Source organism: Salminus brasiliensis, chromosome 10 (genome assembly GCF_030463535.1).
Source record: "Salminus brasiliensis chromosome 10, fSalBra1.hap2, whole genome shotgun sequence".
In the NCBI taxonomy this organism is placed as follows: domain Eukaryota; kingdom Metazoa; phylum Chordata; class Actinopteri; order Characiformes; family Bryconidae; genus Salminus; species Salminus brasiliensis.
In genome coordinates, this window is record NC_132887.1 from 30461820 (window position 1) to 30488343 (window position 26524).

General features: G+C 38.4%; 1 protein-coding gene across 1 annotated transcript in view; it reads right to left on the minus strand.

Moving 5' to 3' along the window:
- Positions 1-12440, minus strand: part of chrm5a (cholinergic receptor, muscarinic 5a) — a 47063-nt gene extending 34623 nt beyond the window's left edge. Inside the window, exon 1 of the mRNA XM_072689785.1 lies at positions 11754-12440. The gene's annotated coding sequence lies outside the window, so the exon portion shown is untranslated. The remainder of the gene's footprint in view (positions 1-11753) is intronic.
- Positions 12441-26524: the final 14084 nt, after the last annotated feature.

The following is a 26524-nucleotide window of genomic DNA, read 5'->3' on the forward strand; positions in this document are numbered from 1 at the left end:
CCAATGATTATAAACGAATGTAAGTTCTGCTGTTAATTGTGCAGCTATTCAATTTCTCAGCCCAGCTCACTATAACAGTACCCAAAAAATGCCGCTTCAGTGACGTCAAAGACAAAGAACACACGTGACTGACAAAGACCGATTGGCCTATACATGCTCCCCCCACCAAAGTGTTCACAAGCTTTACAGAACAGCGGCAGAAATCTCATTCCAGTCACACCTCAACATTTCGTTTCCAGTGTGAAATGCTACATTACCAACCTGGACTGCACTGTTGGGCCGACGGTGGGTCCGCCGGTGGGCTGAAAGTGGTATGTCCCCACTAGATTGTACAGAAGTCCCTGTAGTGACCAACTGGGCAGTGGTGGTTCAGCGGTTAGAGCGCCAGGATATCGATAACAGGGTTGTGGGTTCGATTCCCGGGCTCGGCAAGCTGCCACTGTTGGGCCCTTGAGCAAGGCCAGTTACCTTCTCTGCTCCCCGGGCGCTGGAGTTTGTGGAGTGTGTGTGTGTGTGTGTGTGTGTGTGTGTGTGTGTGTGTGTGTGTGTGTGTGTGTGTGTGTGTGTGTGTGTGTGTGTGTGTGTGTGTGTGTGTGTACTCACTGCCCATAACACGTGTGTGAGTGTGTGATCACTACCAGATGGGTTAAATGTGGAGGACACAAGGTAAAGGTGCATGTATTTGTCGCTGTATACTTAATATACCTCAGTGTGTAATAAGCCTTGGAGTGTTAACGTGTTCATCAACTACATAGGTTGGAAATGACTACAGTTCATTTGCTGTGCAAAAGCTGTGATCTTTTCATAAGCTTGCCAAATTAACATCTTTTAAAATAAGGAAGGCATGGAAGTTAATGCAACAATTAATACACATCAATGCAGTCTCACTTCACACAGTCAAAAAAACAATAAATGCCCCTAATGCAGGTTCTTTTTGGTACTATGTATCACCCGCAATTCACCCTGCAAATTCAACGCACGTGCACTTTTCAAATGATTCCGACTGTATTAGAAGACACTCTTTACCCTTTGAATCAGTGAATGATGGAAAAAGGCCCTTAAATGGATTCCATTTCAAAACTTTGCCAGACGGCCCACTCAGCAAAACTGAGGCTAGGTGTAGTTTCTATTAGGCTTAGTTTAGTTATCACTAGAATACGTCCAGCATACAATATGTAAGCCAAGCACACGTCTAACACCAACAGTAAGACCCAGTAATATGTAACGGACCCTAGGGCTGCACAGAATATCGCTTCAGCATCGTCATCGTAATATGGGCATGTGCAATAGTCACATCGCAGGATGTGCAGTGTCATGTAAGGCAAATTTAATTAAATATTATAATTTATTGCTGTTTGATATAAAAGAAAATTATGCACTGTTCTCATTTTCCATGACAGATCTACCAGATGCAGATCATCTGCAATTTTAATCATGGGTGGATAACACAACACATATACAGTGCAGCTGTATACATGTCAAATAACATTTTCAAGGTCTATGAGATTGTTACAGCGACCTTCACATGGATCCTCTTCTTACTTTGTTTAATCATGTTTAACTGGCTACTGGCTTCTGCACTGAGAAAGATTTTAAGATTTTAAAGTAAGGTGTTATTTTGCTTATTGCTAACTATCACCTAGGTAACTATCAAAGGTATTTTATCTACTATGCATATTAACATTATTGTTATTAATAAGAAAATGAGAAGATTTGTTGAGAGTAGGTCATTCCACCTCTGCCAGAAGCTGTGGGACTTACATATCTAACATATTGCCTCTCTGATAATGAATTAGTACAGCCAATGTTATTTAAAGTGGGAGTGTGAAATATGACAATATTGTATTAAATCGGGATCAATTTACACAACATGCTTTTATGAGTATATTGTCTATATAGACAGTACTTAAAGAGCACTGACCAACTTAGTCCTGTTTGGTGGACAGATTTGAAGAAAAATGGAATAAAATACTTATTAAAAGTACTTGGTGTAAAGTAGTTGGTATAGTACTTTTTTCAAATCTGTAGCTACTGGTGAATTTTGCATGCTGATGCAGATTATTGCATTTAATAAAAATTTAAAGATGGGATAATAAATAAAATACATTTCTGATTAATGGCAAATAACTACTCAGACATGTTAATTGTGATTATATTTTAATTCTTTGGCACTTCCCTAGAAATAAATTATTGAATTCAAATTTTTCATTTTCAAAACATGTCCAACATAGCAACAGTTGCTATGAAAGATTGCATTTGTGGCTGACTAGAGCGCAGATATGTTACTTACTGGACCTACTGGACTGTAGCCCCTCTGTTGCTGCAGAATTTACCATCTACCATGTCCATCAATGGAAAGGGGCTACTATAGGACCACCACTGACTAAATATTACACAGGGATGTAGTGGAGGGTAAAAATAAAAGTGATAAAGATGAAAAATATATGTAAAACTTAAATTTACAAATTTAATTACAAAAAAATAATGTTTTAGCGTTTACTAAGCCATCATTTATACTGAAGTTGATGTAGTTTGTTTTCAAAAAGATATTGTGACCTATAAGAAATACTATACATAAAACTTCAAACTCACATGATATAATAATATTATATGAGTAATAAGCATAAGAAGGGATTTAAAAATGTCTCGGTCACACAAACATCTTGTAAATCAAATTGTAAATCTGGCAGTTGTTAATTACCTTTACAGTTTCATGATGAATCAACCAATAAATTACCTGAATAAATGAAATTGACTTCCATCAAAAGTTAAGAAGGTTTATTCCTCACTTGGTAAAGTTACAGAGATAGAAGGTTAAGGAAGTAACAGCAACACTGTGCTTGTTTTAAGTGTGTAGTTGTCCATTATTTCACAGATATTGAATCAGATACAGATACTGCATCCCTGCCAAAATGGTCATGGCATATGATTCATTTTCTAATTGGAAATGTGCATTGGTTATTACTGGTCATAAAACCAATCAATGTCACCAGTTTAAGATGGGCCATACTGTCTTAATGTATTAAAAAAAGACCCGAAGACTTGATTGCTCCTCTCTTCCCCCTCCAACTGGAAGATATTACTGCTAATGTCATAACTGCAGGAGCGTTAATGAGGAGCTGTAAAATTACAGTGTTTTGCCTCAGCTGATTCAACAACAGTTTGCTGTGAAAGTGCTGTTCTCTTAATCATGTATAATAATGACATTACACCCGTTATCTCAAAAACAACTGCAACTAACCATTAACTGAGAGTGTCGAGTAAAATTGTGAGAAGGCAAAAACAGGCTGTGATCAAATTAACTTCCCCCAAAAAGCTAGAAAGCTAAAAAAAAATGTAAAAAAAAAGGGAAGCAAAAGGATTGCTGTAATTAGCAGAAACAACCGGGATCTAGGCACCGAAACGTGTGGGAGCTCACTGTTTGGTGAAGTTAACCTCTGAAAACAGGTAAATTTAGGGACATGCTAAGTTTGATTTAAATGGGAAAGCTAGCAAACCTGAATGAAGCAGTCTACTAAAGGCAGGATATGTACCTGAAAACAGTGGAAAACACTCCTAAGACCATTCACTGAACATTTGGTCTCTGAGATATAAGGCTTCATCTTCTAAACGGGTATGATTTGAGCCTCAGTTAGCTGGACATTGCTGGCTACACATCGTTGTCCATGGACCATTGGTTCTTTGGTAATTTGGTTGGATCGCTGTCGACTCCAACTGCCTTTTAACTTGAGCAGATGATCACTTGTCTTGTTCTCGGTTTGGCTACTTTCTCACTTTTCAGGAGAATGAAAAAACCTTTAACATTACCTTTCAGATTTTCCAAATCAGCCTTTTTAGTTTGCAGTGAAAAAGAAGAACTGTTTCTCAGTTTTTTCAGTGAAACCTTTATTTCTGTCCTTGTAAAATTGTATATTTTTACTGCCACAGCGATATATAATCACTGACAGAATTTGAAAATGACAGTTGTTCTTTAAACAGTGCAGTTTTCTCCCTCTCAATGATCTGCTCCTTACCAATAGCTATTTAAGAACTCCTAATTCCCCCTTGTGGAGAAATGTTAGCACCCTAGGTCAACGAGGGATTCTGGCATCTAGAAACAGGTTAGTTTCAACATTTTTTCATTCACGCAGTTACTTGATTTTGATTAAAGGCTCTGTTTATGATTCTGGAGAACAACTGTTAATATTTGAACTCCTTTAGAAGCTCCGCCTCTCCAATTCTTGCATGTTCATTGTCAAACATCCTTTTTAGCTCTTTGTAGTAATAAAACCTTTTAAAAATGTTGTACGATGAAATACCACAATACAACATTAAAGAGAACAAGGCCAAGTTCCAGACTTTTTCCAGCACGCTAACAGACCGAGCTAACGAACCACGAGAAAACTTTTACTGATTTTTTAAAAAAGTGTAATGGATTAAAATAACTTACAGCACCTTTAAGTGATGTATCATTATCCTTTGAGGGTCACTATTCCTATCAATCAGACCCGAGAATGATACCTCACACTACTCCACTTAGACATGCTCATTTAGCTTATTGTGTCATGCGTTTATCAGCTTTCACACATTTTTTAATTAAATTTATTTCATTTCTATTTATACCGGTTTGAATACCCGATTATGTAAACAAATACTAAGATTAGTGGGTCAGATTAACCTTGGTGGAGAAAGGCCCTAAAGTTTAAACTTGCCTATGGCCTAGTATAATCTGGAGTCTCCTATAATCTGGCCCTGGGCAGGTTAGTGAGCATGACAATGCTATGAGTGTTTTTATACATGTCAGTGTCACTGCTATGTTTTCCAATGTCCGCCAGCCACCAATATCCAGCCAAGCATGGTCATGTGGTCAGAAACTGACAACTGATGAGCGGCATGAGAACAAATTGTGCTTGAAAAACAAGAAGCTATCGTTTCTACTACAAAGGCATAGCTGGGAGGTGGGGAGTTTGGGTATGAGAGTTCCAAATGGTTATTCATGGGTGGATAACACAACACACATACAGTGCAGCTGTTTCTATACCATACATGTCAAATAACATTTTCAAGGTCTATGAGGTTGTTACAGCAAACCTCACATGGATCCTCTTCTTACTTTGTTTAACCTTCCTGTTATATGTTATGTTGTTTTCAAAGGTTGAAAATATAGGAAAATCTAATGATTTTTCTGGTACTGTTGTAGTGTTATAATACATGTTTTTTTTTCATTGGACAGCAACGGCATGTGTATGTGTGTGTTTATATATACACAGGTGTGTGTGTGTGTGTGTGGAAAAAAAAAAATATAATTTTGCTTATTACTAACTATCAATTAGGTAACTATCAAAGGTATTTTATCTACTATGCATATTAAGATTATTGTTATTAATAAGAATATGAGAAGATTTGTTGAGAGTAGGTCATTCCACCTCTGCCAGAAGTTGTGGGACTCATATTTCACATATTAACAGTGCCTCCCTGATAATGAATTAGTATAGCCGATGTTATTTAAAGTGGGAGTGTGAAATAGGAAAAGGAATTAGCATATAAGGCTTTTTGTTTACACATGCAACATGCACATCTCTACTAAACATGATGTTTTCAATATCTATACTGTTTCTGAACACTTCATTCACACAATTCTGTGCTGTTTGGGCCAGGCGAGCTTTCCAATTAAATACTTAAAATATTTGCATAAATATGATCAGTGAAAAGAGATTGTCAAATATGGCAAATTTGCTTTTGGCCATGAAGTAGAAGAACTAATATCAGAATGTTTTTGCATAAAAAGTCCCTCAAAATGACAGGGACCTCGAGGGGAATAAAATAATTTAGTAATGTAATAATAACATTCTTTGACTAATACACACAACATAGCGCCGTTGTTTAGTTATAGACAGAGTTTATGTTTGTAAACAAAAAGGCTTTAAAACACTTCTGGATGGATAACGGTTAGCAGGTGTGAGCAGCACAGAGCACTAAACACAGGGAAATGTTAATCACTTGAGTTACAAAACATACAAAAGCTTGTTTTTTTCTGTCAGACTGTTATCTGCTCAGCCTTGTTCTGTATCATTCTTCCATTTATGTTTCATCTCACTAATTAGTAAAAGACTGTCTGCCCCTTGTTCATTACACATTCCACTAACTATAACCTCTTCCTGTCTCACTCACCTTACACACTCGCAATATTTTGATAGTCAAACAGTTTATTGATTATTGAGAAAATTGAATATTTGAATATTGAAAATTAAATATTTGAATATTGAAAATTGAATATTTGAATTATGAGTCACTCAGTTAACAAAAATTGTTTGTAGCTATTAGCTTTTACATTTAGATTGAGATTGTTTCATGCATTTGCTAACTAACAGTGAAGACAGTAAAGATGAATACATTTATAGAAATTCACTGTTTTAATGAACTTTTATGCTGATATAAAAGATACATAAAACTCCAACATGTTTTTCCTGACAAAATTTTAAGCCAAGGATGTGCAAAGAAACATGACAAAAGTACATCAGTTTCCCATCATATTTCAGTTCAGCAAAAAAGGCAAAAGGGGGACAAATGTGAGACTAGTAATAGCTTTCAAAGTATTTTGTGTTGCGACTTTGTTTGTATTAATGACTTTTATTAATAACATAAAATATAATTAAAATATTTTAATAATATTATAACAATATTTAAACTGTTTCCCACCTTTTTTTAGATCAGCAAATTAGACAAAAGGGAGACAAACATGAGTGATTTTAGCTTTGAGTTTAAAAATATTTTGTGTTGCTGCTTTGTTTGTATTAGTGACTTTTATTAATAAAATAAAACTGATTTCATATATTTTAATTATTAAATATAACAAAAGTATATTTTACCAATTTCCCAGTTTTCCCATTCTTTTTCCAGAACATCAAAAAAGACAAAAGGCAGACAAACGTGACACAGTAATTTCAGTTTAAAAGTATTCTGTGTTGCTGCTTCATTTGTTTTAGTGACTTTTATCAATACAATATATTCGAATAATAAAATAAAACAAAAGTAATTCAATTTCCCCATTTTTTATCGGATCAGCAAAAAAAAAAGACACGAGAAACAACAAGAGAAACAGTAATTTTCACTCTTATTTTGAAAGTATTTTGTGTTCCTGCTTTGTTTGTATTAGTGACCTTTATTTTGATACAGACTGGCCATGACATAGATTCACCTCCTTGTGATGTAACCAGATTATTTTGTTGAAGGACGAGACTTATTAGTAACTAGCAAGCTGATTGGCTTTTTGTTGATGGATGCCATGTTAAGCATTATGAGAATGTTTATATTTGAACCAGTAGACGGTCTATAGAAGTGTCTATAAAACAGACTTACTTGAAGATTGCTCCTTTTTACACTCAGCCCGTGTCAATATGAGACTCCCACACCTCACACTGATATAACTCTGCTCTCCACTCACACACCAGAGTGATGTCTCTGTAGATATGTGGCCGTGTTCATGTGACAGACGGCTGCTCAGTCTGTATGTTTGTACTGCAGCTCTGCGTTCAGACTGAGGTAATTATCACTGTAAACAGTAATAGAGGCAGTAAAACTGTATTCCTCAGTGTTATGGTTGAACTTTGGCTTTTAATCCGTGGTTCACGTACATCCCAAAATGTCCCTAGTTAGTGCAAGGAACACCAACTAATCGGCTATTTAAGTAGTTGGCAACTAATTTGGTCGTCAAATTATGTTGACTAAGTTGATTAGTTTAACTTTTAAAAATGAGTTTAAAACTGATTATTATTCTGTATGAAAAGTGTCCTATCTCACTGGATGTCCATGTTACATATTCTATATATATTACCAAAATGGGAACTTTACAGGGGAAGGTAAAAATATTTTGAACTTTGATTTTTCAAAGCTTTTTTATTCCAGGTAGTAAACTCTTTTTTTGAGTATTTCTTAGAGCATTTCTATTGGTACAGAGCAGCTATAGGGTTCAAATTACGATGGAGAAAACTAAAAACGGGATGTTTTTCATTGGACAGCAGCGACTTTGTAGCTTTCACATTAACTATATTATCTGTTGGCTATCTGTCATGTTCTGGACGGCTATATCTGATGTAAACTCTACAACAAACCTTGTGAAAACTTGTTAAAACCAGAAACATAACTTATTTTGACATAAAGAAGCACAAGTACAGCCATGTTTCATTAGAATATCAATTTAATTTCAGATCAGATTTTTTGAATTGTTTACCATGAATTAGCATGAATCCTCAGTGTGCTCACAGCCCGTCCCGAGGTGTTATCAACAATGAAGTAAGTTTGTTACCGTGGTGATGTTAAAGAAACCTTAAAGAGTGACTTTTTGAGGTTCTGAGAACCTCTTCTGGGAGATTGACTGTGTTGTTCATTAAGCAGGTGCGTTAGCCATGTCCTAGGCAGTTCCACACACACAGGAGGACCACAGAAGCCCTTTCATCTGCTATTTTTTTTCCAGATGCAGCTGGTACTATCTCTTGTCTGATTTTTGACGAATGCTATCAGATCTACCCTTAAGTGTGAGGCTGCGGCAGTGCTATTGCCCTCTCGCAGTGCTGCTGCGCACTGAACAGCAGTGCGAATTTGTTCATTAACATTTTTCTGTACTCATCAAAATAGATGTTCTACGGAAGTGCTTTCATTTGTGATCTTTTCAAAGAGGTGCGCAGGCGGCAGGGACAGAAGACAAAGCAGTAGGATTTTCAGTTTGACGTCAAGTACAATTCCAGACATGTAGACACTGTAGAATAATCATTTTATACATAATTTCTTATGGAGCACATCCAGATAAAGATAAATGGTCAACAGCAAAATAATCATTGCAAAAGGTTTGAAAAAAGGATTGAAGAAAGCAGATATATGATTTTGTACACTAAAATATATATATATAGTGGTTCCTCTAATGCCATAGAAAAACCATGTGTGGTCCAGTATAAAACCTTTCGATGGATGGTGCTTTAAAGGACCATTTTTGCACATAGGCACATGAGCTGTGTGAGTGTGATAAATCTTGAAAGTTGAAAGAACCTTCACCTAATGTAGAATTTATAGGAAGAACCCTCATGGTATAGGACCTGTGGACCGTGGTATAGTATCTGTGGATTTTAAACCTTTAAAAGGTGCTTCACGCACTTACATCTCTTTTACAAATGTTTTTTTTAAAGCAGAGGTTCTCAAAGTTTCTGCATTGAGAGACCACCTCCAAAAGAATTGTTCCAAGGAGCACCCTAAATGTACTTATATACAATCCAACTGTTCAGCCAATGTTTAATATGTCTTAAGATATGCTCTGAGATTATTCGATGGAAGCCCAAGCTTTTCTCTAGTGCTGTGGCTTTTTGGCTTTTGTTAATCAGCTGAGCTACTAATAGTGCCCATGACTCGATCCCATGATGTTTAAATGGATGTTTGAGCGAAAATCTTGTGGTTCGAAAAGGAACCATATTTGTAATAGAAAAGCATGAGTCACACAGCATACATAATACAATCATGGTTCTTCTGTGGCATTGGTCAGAGAACCCATTGTAGCACCTTTATGTTTAAGAGTAAACACTTGATGCTCTCCTTGCACTTGGAATTTAAGGTGATATAGAGAGAGAGTTGAGAGTTGTGGTAAAGTTGTAGAAGTAGTTTCTTCTGGTTTAAGACCATGTCTATACCGGAAATACTGGTCCCCAGAATCCACAATGAGAACCAAGACTTTTTTGGTGGAAAAAATGGGCTCTTCTATGCTGTGACTTAAATAACCCCTTTGTGGCACTTTTGTGAGTATTCTGTAGTTCAATGGATGTAGTCATGTTCATAATATCTATAATACCTATTTCTATATACCTATAATGTCTACAACGTTCATAATGCCAGGATGTCTAACACTTTATTTGTAAATATTTAAAAACACAACAACAAACAATGTTAAAAGGTTTTTGATAATATATTTAATATAGGAATTCAGCTTTATTGACTATTCAGTATTACAATATTACAATCTTACAATGGTTAGACTCTAAGTTCTGTTATACTTACGCTAGTATAAAACTTTTAGCAATAAAAATGTGATGATTATTAACAGTAAGCATTTAGGGGTTTCTTTGTATATAATATGTTTGTAATACCTTCAGCCTATCAGTGGGCCCTAGGCTGTTTAAAAGGTTAAGAAGGAAGGGAACTGTTTGGTAAAAATGGTTATGATATCATGCATGTTTTTATTCATAACATTTTTGGTTTTGCTGCATTAACTGCATAGAAAAACATTTCAACAATGAACTTCGAAACCAGGTTGATTTGTGTGGGAATGTCTGTAAATATCTGCCTTTTTACAATTCAGTTGTTCTGCTAACTCATTTGTAGCCCTGCTTGTGTTGATACAGAGCAATATTTTTTCGTTCTACAGTGTTTGAGCGTAATATCATCGGTCTCTGGCATATTTAAGAAAAGCAATTAAGAACCTCCCTCTAAGTTATTTCAGGTTATTTCAATGTGGGAAGGGCCTCTCTCCTATTTGGCGGCATGTTTAGGTTTGGAACAGTGATATCAGCAGATGATCAAAGATCCAGAACAGCTGAATATGCGGTACACTAAAGCAAAGTGGGATCTGTCAATTCTGTTAATTATCAAGTCATCGACTTTTTTTTCCCTAAGTAACAGGTAAAAAAATATATACCCCAAACAATACAATTAGACAAAGAAATTGAGCATAGGCTTTTATATATTTTTCTTTTATTTTAATAGATATAAAAATATCTTAATATCTAAAAAAATATATACTATGTATTTTAAAATGTTTGTTTATTTCTTGATTTTGAACAATTTATTAATAAATACATAGAACGAACATGGACAATTTCAATGTTTCCTACTGTAAGAGACTTAAATATTCATCATTATCATAATTATTGTGCAAAACTGCTAGCCATTTCACATTTGTTGACTTTCTTTTATTGGATAATCAAGTGGAATTTGGGAATTTGACAACCCTATTAGTGACTTGAGTAAAAGCATGCTTCACCCCCTTCACTTAACCTGGAGAATGAGGTGTTTAGGAGCTGCTGAGTAAAAAAAATAAAATGAATAATAATAAAAAAAAACACTTGCCTTGAGATCCAGAAGCAACCGAGTAGAAAACTTTTTAACCTTATGACCTGAATGATCTTTGTAAAATTCTTATACTGATTGAATATCTCTCTCTCTCTCTCTCTCTCTCTCTCTCTCTCTCTCAAAACGCATTTCCTTTCTCTAAGGCAGCAGACAGCATTAAAAATATATGTTCAGACCTCTCAGGCACAGACTCTTGCATGAATATAGCATACTCTGCCTATTTCTATCAATGTCATGCTTGTTATACACTTGCAAGTGGTACTGTCCCTAGAATGAACCTAACCCTGACAGAACACAGTAGACACAAAACTCACCCTACACTCATCTTCACAACAGCTGGAGTGAAAGCAAGACTGCTATCTCAGGTCACTTCCACCACAACACTACACCAACAAACTTCAGTTTAGATTCACAAGAGATTGGTAAAAAAAAAATGAATGGGTTTTTTCTGTGGTTCATAGAAGAAAATAAGCTATTTTAAAGGTGTCTGCAAATATATGTGTACAATAGGTTCTCCATCATGTAGAATAATCATTTGACCAGACAAATAACCATTTGTGCATTCAAATGGATCTTCAAGTTGTCATGATTCCATATATTACCATCGCCTTTCCTTAGGAACCTGTGAAGAACCCCATTTTAGGGTGCATGTATAGCGTACTTACCTATAAAATTCTTCAGATCCAGTGACCGCTGCCAGAGACCCATTCTCCTTTTCGCAGAGTGCACAAAAATCCACGAGCTTCACCTCTGTCTTCAAGCCTCCCAATTGGACAGAAAGTGCAGTGGAAAAAAGGAGAGACATTTTGATGGAGTGCAGGATTAGAAATCCTCCAAATATGAGCACTTTGAATGGAAAAAAGCCCCTAAAAACCTGAACCCATCCTCAGAACGATGAGGTGAGTCTTCAGCAGAAACCTCTGGCTGATCCCTCTGAGTGTAACTTTTCTTCAGGTTTGACGCAGACACGTAATATCAATCCAAAAGCATCAGCGTCACAGCTAGGAAAAGACACAACTTTAGCAGATAAAAGCAGGTTCCTTGTGAATGGATCTTCTCAGAGAGCAGGTGATGAAGCCAGAAGGGGTTAAGGTAACTTTCCTATTGGACATCTCAATATTACAGCGTTGTCTCTTGCCTGCCTGGGCATTGGCTGCGGCTGATGGAGGAGTGCAGAGTTGAAGGTTTCTGCCACTTTACTTCCCTACTTCCCCGCTGATGTTTTTTTACTACGGCAGCAGTAGCCTCTCTCCCCTCTGGTGGACACAGATGCGCTGGGCGCTCCCGGCCGGGAGGGATTCCCACAGGGCTGGACGTCTCATCGTGTTTCAGGACAGTGAGCATGCAGCCACGGCGCAAGAGAGTGGAGGAAAAAAGAGTAAGGGAGCGGCAGAGAGGACAGGGGTGGGAGGGAGAGAGACACAGAGAGAGAGGACGAGAGAGAGAAAGAGAGGAGGGGGCTGGTAAAAGGGTTAGAGAGAGAATGCGTGCGAGAGAGAAAGAGATAACAGTGACAAAAGGCACTTGCTTCAGACTGATGACAGTCAACTAACATTTGTCAACCAAAGCAATTCAGTTGTAATGATCTTTTTGTGGTATTCCTCACCCCCACAAAGGTCAAACACAATGTGTTTATCAGATTCAGGGCTGCAGGAATGAGGAGCAAGAGGACACCTCCCTCTGTCTGTATTTAATAGGGCTACAGTAAAATGACTATTTCCATCTAAATGAACATCTTAACAAGCCTGATCCATTCTAGAAATATATCCTGTGGACTGAATAAGTCAAACTAGAACTTTTTGACCATGGTGAGCAAAGGTATATTTTGAAAAAAAAGGAAGCAGATTTTCATGAAAAAACACCTCTCCAACTGTTAAGCACAGGGATGGACCGATCTTTGGACTTGCGTTGCAGCCGATGACGAATTAAACATTTCACTGGTAAAGGCATGGATTAATTCAGTCTGTAAAAATACTGCAGAGGAAAAGTGGATGGCTTCTACAGCAGGATAATGATCCCATTTACCTTATTTCACCACGCCCCACTTTCAAAAGTTTATTTCTTCCTGTCATTTCATGTCACATGATTTGGGTCGCACCGTATTTAAAGTGAATGGTGTCTGAAGAAGACAACTTCTGTTGGACAGTGATCATAAAATAGCTAGCTATGCTAACCCACCATTCCAACATGCTATTTTAATGTTAAGTTAGAGCATAGCTAACTAGCTGTCTGACACAACACAAAAAGGTCGGATTACGGCAGGGCACCATATCCAAAGAAGGAAAGGACCTATGTCTGTGGTTGAAGGTGCTAAATGTAAAACACCCACTCAACCATCCATACGTCTGCTATTACAGGGGAAACTCTGTTATGAAGCTCCGGCGAAACGAACGTGTCGGGTCCTTGTGAGGATGTCAGGTGAGACGTCTAACCTTAGAGTCCTAAAAGCACCTAATGTTTCTGCTTCACTGGAGCTTCATAACTGTAAGGATGTTCTGGTGCCAATCACCAGCCTCCACCAGTGTTAAAAGACCTGTAATTACACGCTTATGTTTGTTTGGTCCCAACAGCTGCACATGCGTAGGCTCAGCCCCCTGCCTCTAAGTTCGGCAGGATCTGCGAGAGTCCCGATGTTGCAAGACTTAGGATGACGGTGGGGTCTATGCCAAAGACAATCATCAGTTTAACTTGCTAACATTGTTCCCATCTAATTATTTGTCAAGATAAAATTTACAATTTACTGCCCTCATGTCTTCAGACTTTTCTGGTAAGAAATCAGCAGATTCACTGTCACACCAGACCCCATTATATAATGAAAAATAAGCTAAATACACACCTAAAAAGGTGTGTCTTCCCAGGTACAAAAAGTGTTTACAAGCTATTGTACTCGCCAAACAAGAAAGTTCTGTTCATGAAGGGTGCCCAAACTTTTGCTTTGGGTCCTTTTTGTAAACTGTAAAATATGAAAATATGCCTTTTGTAAATAAGGTCATCCCCATTTAACTATTTACAGGAGCGGCCAAACTTTTGCATGTCATTCTCTTCCCCTGCATTGCAATATTGTACCATTGTAGCGTGGTTAGATGACGTGGATATGGTCCGAGCTCTAGCAGATTAAACTCCTTATGCCTTTAATCCCCCTGATGTAGTCTGCTGTGGCCGAAGGAGAAGATCATACCCCATAAAAGCTGCCGCAGCATAAAAACCGTCAATCACGGCACGTGAACGGCTGCCATTCTCAACGGGAGACTAATGGAATATTAGTGGTGGGATTAGCTGTTAGGAATAAGCAGTGTAAAGTCAGTCACTGTGCTGCACAAAGGCTGGTTTTCTAGATACAGATTATGTCTGAGCTGGGCATTAAAATCCCAGAAAAATGGTGCGTCTTCATTTGGAAATGCTTTATAATCTAAGACTAGACTTCATCTGCGTCCAGAAAACAACCCTATTAAAAAAGAAGAATGGGTTGGTAACCCCCGGGCAAATGCAATTATTACAGAGCTGGTTGGGGGAGAGCTGTATTGTTATTAAAAGTTGAAATTAATAATTCAACTGCAATTATTATTTCTTTACCAAGTTCTTTATATGTTCTGTACCAATACCACGATGCTCATTGCCAAGTTATTTATAATAAATCAGTTATAGAAGACTTTGAATTTGCTCAGTGACCCAGGACTGCTCTCACAGGAGAGAACCGATGATTAGGGTCAGATTTTGTTCATTTAACCCAATTGATGGAGGCAAGTCCTGACAGGGAAGTAAGCCAGCCTCATACTGAAAAAGAGATTAAACAGAATACACACCACATCCACGACAAGCGCACACACACACAGTGACCTCATTTTACTTAGAACCCAGTAAGCCTCACTATAGAAAGCTGGACATTTTGGTATACATGTAGTGGCACCAGAGCACAAGGGCTTCATATCCAAATAGCCTTATTATATCTGGTACTAAATGTCCTGTTTGAATTATAAATCTTAACACCATACTAACATCCTCTTTTGTATGTGCTTTTAGCGATTCGAAACAAGACAGAGACTTAACTACACTATATGGACAAAAGTATTGGGACACACCTTAATCATTGAATTCAGGTGGATATAATTAAGCACCCAGCCATGCAGTCTGCCTTTATACACAGTAGTGAAAGAATGGGTGGTTCTAGAGAGGTCACTGAATTCCAGAGTGGTACTGTAGTAGGATGCCACCATCAACTGTGAGTGGTATTATTGAAAAGTGGAAGCATTCAGGCCATGGAGTGGCAGACCATGTAAAGGAACGGAGCAGGGTCGCAGTGTAATGAGGGGCATAATGCAGAAATGTTGCCAAAGCTCTTTTAACACAGTAACTGCAGCGTACAAAAAACAAAGTGTCAGACCATGTAAAGGTACAGGTTAAGGTACAGAGCAGTGCTAAGAAGCATAGTACATAGAAGTTGCAAAAGCTCTGGTAACTCAATAACTACAGAGTACTAACACGCTGCCACATGGCACAGGGGGGTTGCAAGGTCAAATCCCGAGCCATGATGCTTTGCTATCAGCAGCAGGAGTCCGGGAGAGCTAACTGTCGTCACTCTCAAAGCAACAGTGGCCGGCACAAGCTGAGAACCTGGCACTTTCCTCTGATCATGTCTGCTGCCTGGTGGTGCCACACTGGCGGCAATCTGAATATAATAGGGGGCTGCCTTTGCATGTGTCAGACTTCGCATGTGTTAGGTCTTTACCTGGCCTGGTGAGAATGTTGGGAGCATTGCTAATGCTTGGGGAGTATCAAATTGGAGGGCTAATTGGCAAGTATCAAATTGCCAAACTGCTCCACTGACTTACCACTGAGCGTTCTAAAAGAAAACTGCACCACAACGCACGTTTAAGTCCTCCTCCACCTGATCAGTGCAATTACACATTCTCACCAGAGAGGTCTCTAAATCCCCAAATTCTACAAACTTAAGGACTGTCCCTTAACACTAAGATACTTCAGAGATACTTCAAACTGGGCCTAATGTCAGTTACTATGCTGACAGCACCAACAGCTGCTAGTGCATCACAGCGGATGAAAGTTGATACCCAGAATGATTTGTTGAAGTCATTCTCTTGGTTTTGGTCAGGTACTGCTGTTCTGTTGCCTAGTCAGCACAATTCAAGAAACTTCTCGCAATCAGGAGGGACGTAGAGCAGGGTAACGCTGCATTTACATTTTCAGTCTGAAACAAAGCATTGCTCTGGGCCTTTTTGCAGAATTGGTGTAATACATGTGACACTGCAAGACTGACAGCAGCCTACATTGCCATCTGTCACAACTGGTGTTCAACTTCAGGGGGGAAAAGGCATGAGGATGCACATTTGTGCATGATGACCTTGCAACACCTTTAGATTATTTTCAGATATTAGGTTGTGATGCTTCTCTTTCAACCTTTGCATCTCATTTACAGCAGCCATTTACTGAAACACTGATTGGGATTGGGTTCTGCTGTGGGATATGATACATCAAGATTTAATCTTTCCGAGCTTGACACTGATAGGGATGTTCAAGTAGTGAACAAAAAGCATACACTGAGATGCCTTCAAACACTTTAGATACATTAGAGAAGGCTCAGAGCTGACACTTATCCACCTAGATGCCTCAATTCCAAATGCCTGAATGAAGACAGGCTGTTACTGTCAGAAGAAGGACACTGTCTTTTGAGAACATTTACTCTTTCAATGGATTCCAGAAACGCCCTTGGCTTCCACAAGCTACAGAATTCAAAATCAAAAGGCAATTCAGTAAAAGCATGCATGGCGCCGCAAAGATCTTTTCATATGTATTTGAAATGGCCTCGGTTTCCCTTTTTTCCACGCGAAAGCACCTTATTATTAGTCTTTTGAAGCATACAGTTCGATTCAGCCATTTGCGTAGGATCTCAAATTGATTAAACTGTTAACTGCTCATTCATGCATTAACAGTTCATTAACTGCTCATTCGCATATTCATTATCCATCTTCTGACAACTCAAAGGGCCTAAAGACCTGCGCTCGGTTTACGCAGAAAACAGCCAGTTGACATCACTGTCATGCACATTAGTCAATATGCCAATCAAAAGAGGCGAGCAGGCCAATAATTGCATTGAAAACCTCAAGTGCATTCAAAGGGATTATATGGAAAGATGACCTGGGGCTGGAGGTGATATCACTGTGACGTCCTGTCAAGGCAGCGCTGGAATATTTTTCCTGATATGTTGCCATGAGGTGAGTGTGTGGTCTGCATGGATTTACAGGCTTCACATCATATGTGATTCTATTCACAGTCCTCATATCAAGATTATATTTATATGTGATTCTATTCACAGTCTTCATATCAAGATTATATTCATATGTGAATATATTTACAGTCTTCATATCAAGATTATATTCATATGTGATTCTATTCACAGTCCTCATATCAAGATTATATTTATATGTGATTCTATTCACAGTCTTCATATCAAGATTATATTCATATGTGAATATATTTACAGTCTTCATATCAAGATTATATTCATATGTGAATATATTTACAGTCTTCATATCAAGATTATATTCATATGTGATTCTATTCACAGTCTGCATATCGAGATTATATTAATATGTGAATATATTTACAGTCTTCATATCAAGATTATATTCATATTAAAATTATATTAATTTGTGATTCTATTCACAGTCTTCATATCGAGATTAAATTCTTATCAAGATTATATGCACAATCTTCCTACTGAGATTATATGCATGTTGATATTATATTCTTCATATCGAGATTATTTTCTTATCAAGATTATATTCACAGTCTTCATATTGAGATTATATTCATATTGAGATTATATTCATATGCAATTAAAAAAAGTTACTAAAGAGTTAAGGCCAGCATTTTGAAAACTACATAACAGCTGCATGAACCTTTCATTACAACAGATGTAAATTTGCATAAACGTTTGTCATACATACTGCATCTGTAAATTTCACTCTAGCAGTTGTAAAATGGATAGTTGTAGTTCTAAAATGTGATTGACTGAGCTGTGTTTATATCTGTCACTCAATATGCTCAATAAACTCAATACACTTCCACCTATAACCATCTCACAACAATCAGATTCTTTATCAATGCACCAAATTACCATTCTGCCCATTGAGTGAATCATTGAGTGTAGTGAGTGATGCAGTAAGAACTCATTTGTGTGTGACCTGATGAGCTGACAATGTATCTACCCAGCTAATAAGCTCAGCTCTGTTAAACTGCTTTGTAAAATGCAAAGAATATGTTACATGCCTGTGGTTTGGTTAGATCAGCCTCGAATTGTATTACACCTAGGCTCCATCTCAGCTGGCTCTGTACTTTCCATACAGTGTGCATACAGAGTTGTGAAATTTTGGCTTCTACACCCACGTAGTGCACTCCATGTCCAGCATGGCTGAATCTCCAATGACTTTTTGTTAGGCATGTTATGTGCTGTTTGAGTGCAGGAGCTGTTATTTTAAGGTCTACATAATGCATTGTGTATAGAGTAGAACTCATGTGAGATTCTGCCACGGTGTGGGAAAAGGGATGTACAGCGTCAGTAGCTTGATGGGCTCTGCATAAAAGCTCTCCCAAACAGTGGCTCAGTGCTGCACCTTTGTAGAGGGGGAGATGGCAAACCGGTAAAGACAAAACTAGAACAAAAGGAAAGGAAAAGACAAAGAAAACTAAGAACAAGAAAAAGTAGAAAGAAAGAAAATACAAGTCAAGTGGATTCTTACTTTAGTAAACTCTATGTTTAAATTGTGAGCTGATCCAAGGGCTGTAGTGGTAACACATTGCCCTTTGGTTCAGTGGGTTGCTGGTTCAAACCTGGCCTCCAGCAGTCGAAGCACACCCAATCATCCTTGTTTACCTTTCTGATTATCCATTTCAGTGTATTTATTTATCTTCTAAATATAAATAAATAAACCAGGAGCTCTGCTCTTGTGTCCGCCCCCCTCCCATCCTGTAACAATTACTTGATGGATGAATTGTTTATTGCAAAGTAGTTATTAGTAATTATAATTAATTATAATTCAGTATAATATTGTTATTATAATTAAGTATTTATTAAAGGTGTGCATATCTTATCATAATTTATGTTGATGTTTTATATGAGCAACAGCCTTTAGGCCTGAGGCCTCAAGTTACAGTGATTTTATTATGTCTAACACCCTTACCGTAATAAAAGCACTGCAACCCACATTTAATATAATTAATATACATGCTTTAATATACATTTACATTTACATTATCTGTAGTTACAAAAGTCTTATGTAGCCATGAGCAAGTAATGCTGCTACATGACACCATTTACATCGCCAAGAAAATCATAGAACACAAAAAACATATTATTATATATTATATATATAGAATTTCTTTTAATTAGTAATATCACACAGTTCACCATTTGTATATGATCACCACAACCACCCAACTGCCCCCTCCACCCACAGCATCTTCCCACTCACCCATCCCGCCCTGTTACCCTGTTTATGAAGTATGAAGGCAAAGTTAGTGGGGAGTTACTCGTCCGGCTGCATCAGGGAAATCGATCAGTGGTGGATTATTCCCTGGAGTTCCGTACTTTAGCAGCTAGTAGTGGCTGTAATGAAGCTGCATTGTTGATAATGTTTAGAAAAGAACTGATTCAGGAGATCTTGATGGAATTAGCCTCTAAAGATGACAATCTGAATTTGAATCAGCTCATTACTCTGGCTACACGGTTGGATCATCTTCTACATCAATGACAAAAGCCTAAAACGGAGAGAAATGTCAGACGTCCAACTACTTCAGTAAAGATGCCTTCAGAACAAGGGGACCACTCAGAACCTAGTGCTAATGTGGTGAGTGTACACATGAGTGGCCTGCTTACCAATTCATTTATGTTACCGGTGGTTTTATTTGTTCAGAGCCAGTCTGTTGTTCTTTCAGCCCTATTAGACTCAGGAGCAGAGGGAATTTTTTTGGATGCACGTTGGGTGGAGCAACTACAGCTTCCAGTCAACATTCTCAAGACACTGTTGAGAGTTGCAGCTCTAGACAGAGGACCAGTGGGACCATGACCAAAGTAACTCAACCACTCCACCTACAGACGAGTGCTCTACATCGAAAGATGCTCACCTTTTTAATTCTTGAACATTCAGAGTTTGATATGATATTAGGTCTGCCCTGGTTGGAGAAACATAATCCATCAATCTCCTGGACCAATCACACTATTCACCAATGATCTAAGTACTGTTTCCAAAATTGTCTGACACAACCTTCCTTGTGTGTGTCAACCCCTCGGTATCGCGCCCTCCCCCGGGGCGATTCCGAGCTGCCGCCCAAAGGCTCACATAATTACTTCTGCCTCGTTCGGTTCATGTGTTTGGTTCTTTTCAGGTTTCGTTCATGATTCAGGTTCATTTGTGTTCATGTTTGGTTCATTGTGTTGATTCAGTTTCTCGTTTCGTGTTGTTCATGTGTTTCACCTTGGATCTGGGGGTACTTAAGGAGCCTCGACGCTTAGTTCGAGGCCAAGAATTGCAAATTTGGAACCTTGGTGTTCGTCCCTCTGTGTCTGGCCTAACCTGCTATGACAGTGTGTATGTTCTAGACCAATTGAAAGCCCCAGTGCCGATAGTACTTTTCAGATACCTGTTGAGTACTCAGGAAGCCTTCAATAAGAAAAATGCTACTAAACTACCCCCACATTGTAACAGAGATTGTGCTATTGAACTAGTAGATAATCCCACTTTTCCTAATGCTCGAGTTTACCCATTAACACAGAAAGAAGAGAAGGCTATGGACATTTATATTCAAGAAGCACTCGAACAAGGTTTCATTAGACCTTCCATTTCTCCCATGGCATCTAGCTTCTTATTTATCAAGAAGAAGGATTGTGGTCTCCGTCCTGTATTGACTATAGGGCCCTCAATCAGATTTCCTTCTCTTGGTACCTGTAGCCTTAGAACAATTGAAGGGAGCCAAGTATTTCACAAAATGTTTTCACAAGATTTACGCAGCACGTACAATTTAATTAGGATTAAGGAAGGGGATGAGTGAAAGACAGCTTTTGTGACCACCAGGGGGCACTATAAATATTTGGTGATGCCATTTGGGCTCTCTATCCCCCTCTGTCTTTCAGGCATACATAAATGAGGTCCTCAGGCGCATGCTGGGAAGATTTTGCATTGCATATTTGGATGACTTTCTAGTTTATTCTCCTACTTTTGATAGTCATGTGGGTCAATATCAGGGCAGTTTTGCAGCATTTGTTAGAGAATACTTTCTTTTTAAAAGGAGATGTGAATTTCACCTCCAGTCAGTTGCATTTTTAGGATATGTATTAAGTAATCAGGGAATCATCATTGACAACCAAAAAATAGATGCAGCTCTGCAATGACCTACTCCCTCTTTGGTAAAAGATTTACAGAGATTTCTGGGTTTCACCAATTTCTATCACAGATTTATCCATGATTTCAATTGTATCGCAGCACCTCTCGCCTCTCTTCTCAAAGGTGGACCTAGGAGACTTAAGGCGTAGCCTTTCAAGCCTTAAAGACGGCATTTACAACAGCCCGAATCCTGAAACATTCCGGTCTGTCTCAATCCTTTGTAGTGGAGCTTCAGATGCTTCAACCCCCAAAACTACATCCTATTGCTTTTTATTCCCATAAACTATTACCCACTGAATGAAACTATGGCATCGGGGACAGGGAATTAGCGATTAAGTTGGCCTCAGAAGAGTGGCTTATTTGTTGGGCCCATTCGTCTATCACTTCAAACATCCTGGGGGACTAGAACATACCAGCTACTGTTGCATAAATGTTGGTGGGAATCAATGCTTAAGGACATTCATGATTTTGTAGCTTCATGTACAACCTGTTCTCAGTGCAAGACGGCGAAATCGCTACCAGCTGGTAAGCTACTCCCTCTCTCCGTTACAAATCTTCCCAGGTCACATCTCGCAGTAGATTCATAACTGATTTGGCAGATTCTCAAGTTACACCACTATACTTACCATTATAGATTGATTCTCACGTGGGGTGCGGTTTGTTCCCTTCTCGGGAATGCCTACTGCCTTCCAAACAGTGGAGGCTATGTTCAATCATGTATTTCATGTGTTCAGAGTACCCGAAGAAATTGTTTCAGAGAGGGGTCCACAATTCACTTCCCAAGCGTAGTCAGCTTTCTTTGGGAGCCTCGGGGTATCAATCAGTCTTACATCCGGGTACCATCCCCAATCTACCGGTCAGTACGAACGTATGAACCAGGAACTTGGCAAATTCCTCAGGGTCTTTTGGCATGACATATTCAGATATTTAGTATGAGTGAAGATAGCACAAAACTCAATCACAAGTTCAGCTACAGGGTTGATGCCTTTCCAATGCTATTTTGGTTATCAACTTCCGTTATCCCCTTGGACAGGGGCTTCATCTGACGTGCTGGCAGTAGATTCATGGATGCGATATAGTAAACAAGTGTGGGAGCAGGCACATCAGTGAATTGAACAAACCCAGTACCTCTGCCTCGCTCCGCTCAGTCTGGACTTGGATTGCATCTCCGTTAGTAAAGCATTCATATCTCAGCACTGCGAGCGTCTGATTCTGTTTGGCACATTACACACCGATTTATTTTTTAAATGGAGCAACTTCACCTAGAGCAACAACACTTCTAGTCTGGTCAGGAAGGCACATCAAAGACCTTCTCAGGAGGTTGAGGCGATCTGGACTTGGGAGCTCAGTCCTCACCTCCTTCTACAGATGTGTGGTGAAGAGCGTCCTATGCTCCAGCATCAATGTGTGGCATGGAAGCTGCTCTGCTGCAAACAGGAAAGCTCTGCAGAGGGTGGTAAAGGCTGCACAGAGGTTTGCCGGAGTCAGCCTCCCCAAAACCACTGACATCTACACCTCCAGATGCAGGAAGAGGGCCACCTGCACCATGAAGGACCCCACTCACTCAGCACACATTTTGTCCCACTCTATTCAGGCAGGAGGCTGCGGGGCATTAAGTGTAAACTGAACAGACTGAGAAACAGCTTCATTTCAGAAGCTGTAAGAGTCCACCTAGCCAAACTTCACCTAGCCAAACACACTGCACTGACACTTTACCCACACTTGACACTTTATTATGTTACCACTACTTATTCCTTCATGCTGCTACACTCCTTTCATATTGTGATTGGATTGCTGCAACTTTTTTTTACGACTTTGCTTTCTCACTTTCCTATTTATGTCTACCCTTCTTATATTCTAGATTTTTTATTATTATTTTATTTATTCTTTGGGTGTAACTGGGACCTTGAGATCTCAATTTCATTCCACCCCATGTAACACTTTATTGTCATTGTGAATGACAATAAAGTCTCCTTTAATCATAACATACATTGTTCACACCCGAGTTAAAACATGCCATAGTGGCTATACAGGTAGTTCAGCAATGTATGGTGCCGGATTTGTTGGGATTTTTAGAAATGTATTCAAAATGGCTATACCTCTGCTCAAGAGTGGATTTAGTATAGCCAAACCACATCTAAAAGCAGCTGCTAAAAACATTGTAAGCGACATTGTCAGCAATGGTCTTACGCGTGTGATGGGGCACAATCAAGATGGGTCAGGCATGTTAGTAATGGCTCAAAAATCCGTGAAACGACCCCCTGGTATAAGGGGCCGTCTGGCTAAGAAAACCTAACGACACGACACGAAAAAACACAGTATTGAAAAGTAAGAGAACGGGAAAACAGAAATACCAATGCTTTCAGCAATATCCGACACCGCCCCATTGGATCTAAATAACACTCTTGTACCTTCGTCTTAAAATCACAAAACCTGATGGAAGCGACATTGATGATGATGATGATTTACAAATGCAAGTAGAGCTGTTGAACTTAATTCATAGCAAAATATTTTTTCAGGAGAAATTGATGCTTAATGACGTTGATATAAAAATTCGACTGACATTCTGAAATGATGAAAAATTCGGATGACTTCTGTCTAATGAGAAATAATACATTGGTGTACAAGGTAAATATTCTTTCTGCATCATTATTTGTCAATTAATGTCCTCACAATCAGTGTCACCAGCTGTAAGGCTAGGTCATGCTCAGGCTTTATTGTCTACAACAGCCAAATACCCTATTAATAGAGTGTTTTTAAAAACTAACCAAGAATATTTGTTTTTCGGGACTCTTCCAAAGTCAATGATAATAGCCATGGTTGATAATGTTGCTTTCACAGGTGCGTACAATAAAAATCCTTTGTGTACGCAGTTTTTGACAGCATCATCGAAGTGTCTAATCAAAGACAAGTTTTAGTGGATTTAAATGACTTTAAAGCTGACTGCAGTCTTGGATAAAGTGTCCATCAACACACATTTTCTTGATGTGGTAGCATGCGACCAATTACCTAGACGTTATAAGGAAATTACCAACAATGGCTACCTTTAATACACACACATCTGATCTTTCTACACACACTGGCTTGCTGTCTACATAAGTGAAGATCGTGTTGGGTGTTTATTTGACAGTTTTGGAAACAATCCTGACTATGACAAGTTCCCTAAGATGATTAGTGATTAGTGACAACTGGATTCTTCCAGACAAGTCCAAGACTTTACATCAACCACATGTGGTCAGCACTGTGTTTTTTTCCCTAAACCACATGGCTAAAGTGTCCAGTTGTGAAGAGGTGATGTCCAAATACTTTAAGTAAGTAAAGTTAATAAATGTGTATTTGTAAGTATCGGTTGTTCAAATGTGTAAAACATGTTCAAAAAGGAGAGATATTTATTGTATAGCATGTCTGTATATAATGTAAAAGCTATTAATAAAGAACCAACAAAATAAATCTTTTCACTTCTGGCTCATTTATTTACAAATCTACCATATAACAACAGTAAAACATCAAAATTACATTTTTGTTTTTCAAACAATGTGAAAATAAATATTTTCATAATCAAGTACACAATGTACACATCCAATGACAAAAAATAAATTTGCAACATTTAGAAGTTTAACCATTTACGTCTGTCTAGAATGGGTGAGACAAAATTGAGTGTTTCCACACTTATAACCAGTGTTTGCGAATTGTCTTTCACCTGGGTGGCATAATCAACAAACAGGCTATCCACCAAGTCCAGAATATGCGACCCAGGGATGGGATCACCATTTAAGACAAATTCTCCTGATTCATTACAGGAAGACACATCTTTGGATTTAAACATTATATCTAAAACATACTGAACATTTTGCTTGCTTCATGAAGGTACATTTTTAAGAACATCACTGATTAAATCATTTTTGTCATCAGTCTGATCAATAACAATTGTTTCCCTATTAAAATTATCTGTGGGTGGTAATGACAATGTTAAAGTGTTGGTCTCCATATCACACTGTTTAGCATACTCTATCTCTGCTGTTTATTCGGTTAGCAAACTTGTTATAAATGGTAAAGCAACACTTAACAACGGTAGAAGAAAACCCCTTTTCAGAGTAATTACTTTCTTTTAATGTGAAACAAAAAATTTATTTCAGTCTTCTTTAAGGCACAATATTGTGTTTAGTGTGAGAGGTCTGGTACCGTTAAGTATGTTAAGAGCTACTTTATTCAGAGTTAAGATAAGTTCATTAGAGGCCGTTTGTAAAATAACACAATAGTTGTTAATAGCTCGGCGTGCTGGGTTAAGACATATATCTTATCAGGATTCTTTCAAAGTTTTTCCTGTATTCAGCCCTCTCTTCCTTTGTGACAGCATGTGCGGGATAACCGTTGGCCTCTTGCTTGTACTGTAAAAGGATCTTTACATTCTTCCAGAATAACCTCTCTGAACTATCTGAAAAATGCCAAACCTCATGGATTTTTGCATTCCCTTTCATAACAGCCTTCATCACTTTATTACTGACCCAATCCCCTGTGATGGATCTATCTTCCTCACTATGCATTACATGTTTGGAACTGGTTTTCCTGCTCTGCACAAATACGGCACAGTGGGAACATTACTTTTCCATTACAGCGATATGGCAAAATGGGGTGTAGGGGTTTTCTTGGTGAATGTAAGGTAGCCTTGCCTAGACCATAGTATTCCTCAAGGTTATATTTGTGGGTGTCCTACAGGGTATTTCTTCCAGGCCTGGCAGTCCAAATACCTGATTTTTTCACACTCCTTTGCATTGTAATATAATTTATATGCATTTGTTCTACCACCAAATAGAGCATCTACACTGTTCCGAAAAAGTTTTTAGCCTTTCCGGAACAGTGTAGTTAGACATGAATGCACCAACATCCAAATCACCCCTCTTGCCAGTTGCCCACTGACATTCCCATATTACTTCCACATCTAGGCCACACACTTGACCAAGTATCTCCACTTTGGCGTCAAACTGCTTTTGCAATTCACCATACAGCACCTTTGACATAGGATGGACCTGGTTCATGAATTG